Below are 6,000 nucleotides of genomic sequence, written 5' to 3'. Positions count from 1 at the left end.
CTCACACAGAGACCCATAGACTCACACGAGACCCACAGACTCACACGAGACCCATAGACTCACACAGAGACCCAGAGACTCACACGAGACCCATAGACTCACACAGAGACCCATAGACTCACACAGAGACCCAGAGACTCACACAGAGACCCACAGACTTCTTGCCCCCGTCCAAATCCAGGCTTCAGACCGTTATCCCCTCTCTTCCTTTGCCTCACTTCGCCCCCCCTCCCCTCTCTCTCTGTGTATAAAATAAATATTCCCACTTGTATCTATGCAGCAAAGTGAGATGCGGTCACATTTATACGCGATATAAATCCACGTTGCGTTGTGTAACACACGTGACCACACAAGTGTGGAGAAGCGTGACGGCGATACTTTTATCAGTTATTCCTCTCCGTTCGTGGCCTCGCTTGGTACACATAGCCACATATTTAGGCACATATATATATCCACACATAGCCACATTAACCACAAAAATAGCCACACCTAGCCACATATTTAGGCACATATATATATCCACACATAGCCACATTAACCACAGAAATAGCCACACCTAGCCACAGATTTAGGCACATATATATATCCACACATAGCACATTAACCACAGAAATAGCCACATCTAGCCACAGATTTAGGCACATATATATCCACACATAGCCACATTAACCACAGAAATAGCCACACCTAGCCACAGATTTAGGCACATATATATATCCACACATAGCCACATTAACCACAAAAATAGCCACATCTAGCCACAGATTTAGGCACATATATAGTCACGTATAGCCACATTAACCACAAAAATAGCCACACCTACCCACAGATTTAGGCACATATATAGTCACGTATAGCCAGGACCCGCAGTTTGACGCGCACAGGGGCAGGGGAAGGGGTAATTATTGGGGGTGCGGCGGGGGGGGGGTCCCTTCACCTTTGTCCACTGACCTTTATCCGCCCACTTTGTCTTCACGTGCACAAGGTCCTGGGCGTGCGAACGCTGCGGAATGTACTCCTCATACTCGCGCATCAGCACTCACCCACCCTCCCTCTCTCATACAGGTCCCACCACCACCTTGAACACCACTACCACCACCATGGCTACTCGAATTCTACCGTTCTACAACGCCACTATCACCAGTACCACTACCAACAAAATACAAAGATCCCCCGTATAGCCTGTAACATACTGTTCGGGCAAGTGCTGTTAGCGAGCAACTATGAAGGCCGTCACGGCACACGGGTGGGAGACCAGCACCACGCCCTGCCGCCTTTGTCTCCCTTGTGGCGAAGTTTACACACCGCACGAGGTGCTCATTTGATGCTGAGTCGACCTAGGGAAGGCCCACGACCGGTTCAGATAATCGTCACTGGTGCTGGCCGTGAGCGGGTATCGAACTCGGGTCGCCAGGTTCGTAGCGCAGCGCGCTAACCGCTACACCACCGCTCCCCACCTACAACACCACCATCGACAGTGCCGCAATACCACTACAAAAACCAACCCCACCATCACTACTACCACCACCTTCAACACCACCACCACCACCACCATCTGTACGATCAACACCGAAATTGTTATCACCACCACTGAAGCAGCAACATGAAAAAAAACATGCAGCGTCCGTCTCACCTCGAATCTCTCTAAATCAGCCCAAGCCTCCCGTAAACCACGTGACTTCGAGTGGCCACCACCACCACTCTGAATCTCTCCCCTCACCCGCCGATTTTCCCCATTCTTCCTCCGTCTCCCTTCCCTCCCTCGTGTTCTACTTCCCAGACATTGCATCCTTGACTCGATGCCCCTTCCCGCGGTGGCGCCACGGGTTCTAATATATTCTCCGAAACGGCGACGTGGTTCCCCGAGCACGATGCCAATGTCGAGGTCTTGCTGCTACTGCTGGCAACGACGAGAGGGCTTCAGCAGACACAGAGAGAGAGAGTTCGTGAAGTTTTGATATCGCTCTTCCTCCGCCGTCGGAGGAGCGCAGACGACAGAGGTTTCACTCTGTCCGTCCATAGTTGTGTTTGCATATACACAATCGCACTACTGTACTGTGGCTTGCCTTTAATGTATCTTATTAAATTTTATTTCTATTATTACTTTATTAATTTTAATTTTCTTTTTTACCTACGTGACTTTACCGAAAAAACCTAAGAGTATAGTTTAATGTATCTCTATGTATTCATATGAGTCTGTACGTATCTCTGTGCATGGGCCTCTACGTATCGCCGATGTATCTCTATCTGTCTCTATGGGTTTACGATCCGTAGTTTGGGTTGCATGGCTACTAATCGCACCGCTGTGGCTGGTGGCTGTAATTTTCCATTCGTGAAGGAGGGGATGTGGTCCAGCGTTGTTGTGCTGCTGTTGATGTTCTGATGATGCGGTCGTTGCCCGGTTCCACTGGTGTCTTCGATGAGGAGGGGGAGGAGGAAGGGGGGAGGAGGAGAGGGGGAGGGGGTGGAGTAGAAGGGGGGGGGATGTCAGCGCCAGGACGTGTGCGATATTTAGGTCTCGAATGAGGCGTTTATCCTGCACATCCCATTGGCACAACTGGCTCTCACGTACGGTTGCGAAATATGTTCAACCATATACACGTACACACATACATACACACACACACAGACACACATAAACACATACACACGCACGCACGTACACACATACACACGTACACACATGCACACATACACACGTGCACACATACACACAGACACACGTACACACATACACACAGACACACGTACACACAGACACACGTACACACATACACACAGACACACGTACACACGTACACACAGACACACGTACACACATACACACAGACACACGTACACACGTACACACGTACACACAGACACACGTACACACATACACACAGACACACGTACACACGTACACACGCACGCACTAGCCTGTGCGTGCCCCCCCCTCCCCCCCGGCTGCAAAGAGTCGCTGGTGGCCATCGGGATGGAAGTCTCCGTCGTCCCGTGCTGCCCCTTGTCGCAGATGCTGCTGCGGTTTGAGCGGCGCGCCACCATTGACTTGACGCTCCCTCGGGTCCGCACCATCACCACCACCGCCGCGTTTAAAATAATCTCGGCGCTTCTGGGTGGGTGTGAGTGGGGGGGCGGTGTGAAAGGAAATTAAACAACAGCAAAAAAAACCACCTCTCCTATAATCTCCCCAATACAAATTGTACCTCTCTCGATTCAAAGCTCATCGCGGGCCCACGCAACGCGTGGGGTGGTGGGGAGGAGTGACAGTGGGGGGCTGGGGGAGTAAAGGGGGGGGGGCAGGGGGGGGGGTAAGGGAGGTGTGGGTTGTTCGCTTTTAACTCGCGGCGATTAAACCCGTCGAAGCTTATTAATTACATCGCGATCCTTAACGAGCTGATAAACGCGAGCCCCGCTTTAGCGGAGCTCGTTACATTTCACGCGCGACGTCTGCGCCGCGTGGCCGAACGACGCGCGCGTGCGCGCTAAGGATAATGTGTGTGCGCGTGTGTGTCCACCTAGATCGATTCAAATGAGTAGTTGGTGCCGCGTGTAAAAAAACATCGCCGCGGGAGAGACAAAGGCGTCCGGGCGTGGTGCTGGCCACCCACCCCCTCGTGTGACGTGCCGAGCTTCATAGGTGCTGCTTAACGGGACTTGCCCCAACAGTATTTTGAGGCTATACGGGGGATCTTTGTTTGTGTGTGTGTGTATATATCTGGTGCGGTGTGTAGTAAATATTGCCACTGGGGAGGCAAAGGCGGCCGGGCGTGGTGCTGGCCACCCACCCCTCGTGTGCCGTGCCGGCCTTCGTAGGTCATCATTTGCCCCAAGATGTCGCTAATGGCGACACAGGAGATCCTCAGCCAAGATCAGTGACGAATGTTTGCAACGGTCCTGAGCCTTCCCGAGGTCGACTCACCCTTAAACGATCACCTTTGGAAACATCAACATTGGGGATACAAAGACGACCTGGCGTGGAGTTGGCCATCCATCCCCCTCGTGCCGACCTTAATAGGTGCTAACAACACTTGCCCCAAGAGCCTATTAAGGCTCTATGGGTGATCGTTGTGTTTGTGTATGCGTGTGCAACTTCTTGCACGCATGTGTGAGGGCGTGTATGTCTGTGCGTGCGTTCGCCAGCAGGCTTTTGAGATAGCGTGAGGGGGGCTGTTCGTAGATAAGGCAGACGCGCTGCGTGGCGGATGATAAATCACCTCCAGGTAGGAATAAAACTATAAATGAACACACACAAGAAATAGACAAAAATCTCCCGGATAGCCTTCAGAGACTTTTAAGGACAAGTGCTTTTAGCGAGCATTTATGAAGTCCGGAGCGGTACACGAGGGGCTGATGTGGCCACCACTGCGCCCGGCCGCCTTTGTCTCCCTAGTGGAGATGTCTATACACCGCACCAGACACTCATTTGAGGCTGAGTCTACCTAGGGGATGCCTATTGCCGGTTCAGATAATCGTCAGTGGTGTTGGCCGTGAATCGGGATCGAATCCCGGTCACCGAGTTCGAAGCGCAACTCGCAAACCACTACATTACCGCTCCCCACACGTTTACACACACACACACACGTATGCACACACACGTGTACACACATACACACACGTGTACACACAACAACAACAACAACAACCGCCATTCGCCACTAAGTGGCGATGACGTCACCACGACGCTTGTGCCAGGCCAAGTGCACCTTGAGGCCACGTGAAGTGTCGAACGCCCGCTGGCAGGAGGTCACGGGGCAGACCCAGCAGGTGCCACGGGTCGACTGACCGAAATGACCGAGATGACTGGCTGATGCACCACCTTTGCCCCCTACTGTACCAACTTGCTGTGCTTTAGCCACCCGGAGCTCCACTCGTTGTTGTGAGCGTCGCTCCTCCGCCCTCCGTTGTTGTTGGAGGGCGACTGCCTCCAACTGCCCAGTAGCGTCCTTCACGAGCCTCCTCCAATGAGGCCGATCTTGACACCGCTGGTACCAGTCATCGGCAAGTCCACTCAGCTCCACGTCCTCCTGTACCACATCACTCCATCTCTTCTCTAGCTCGTGCCGCGCCCGTTTAGCCCCCTCGATCCGGCCGAACAAAAGCTGTTTAGGCATGCGGTGGCTGGGCATGCGGGCTACATGACCTAGCCAACACAGCCTTGCCTGCCGGAGGAGCTCACCGATGGGACTTTGCCCAGATCTTTCAAGAATTTGTGAGCTCCTCACACAATCCAGCTTGGTTAAACCCAGGATGGATCGTAGCCAGGCCAGCCTAAATGTTTCCAACCGGCGAAGATGCTCCATTAGGGGGGTCCACGTACACACACACACGTGTACACACACACGTGTACACACACACACACACGTGTACACACACACGTGTACACACACACACGCACGTGTACACACACACTTGTACACACACACACACGTATACACACACACACGTGTACACACATACACACACGTGTACACACACACACGTGTACACACACACACGTGTACACACACACGTTGACACACACACACGTGTACACACACACACACACGTGTACACACACACGTGTACACACACACACGTGTACACACACACGTGTACACACACACACGTTTACACACACACACGTATACACACACGTGTACACACACACACGTGTACACACACACGTGTACACACACACACGTTTACACACACACTCGTTTACACACACACACGTGTACACACACAAACTCACACAACAACAGACACGGCCTGACCGAATTAGCAGACGAGCAAGCGAAAGAGAACATTGGTCAACGCAAATATAACAACAACAACAAACATCCCCCATCAGCATTCGGCAAAAGGCTCTCAAGATGATGATGGTGGTGGTGGTGGTGTGTTCTCACCAAATGGAATTTCTCCCTCAGCCCCCCCCCTGCCCCCCATTAACTGCCAAGGAGAAGCCACGCGGAGCGCGTGTTGGAGTTTGTTCCATGCCGGTAGACAACAGACCAGACA

This window comes from Lampetra fluviatilis, chromosome 12 (assembly GCF_964198595.1).
Source record: "Lampetra fluviatilis chromosome 12, kcLamFluv1.1, whole genome shotgun sequence".
NCBI classification, from domain to species: domain Eukaryota; kingdom Metazoa; phylum Chordata; class Hyperoartia; order Petromyzontiformes; family Petromyzontidae; genus Lampetra; species Lampetra fluviatilis.
This window is presented reverse-complemented; position numbering follows the sequence as displayed.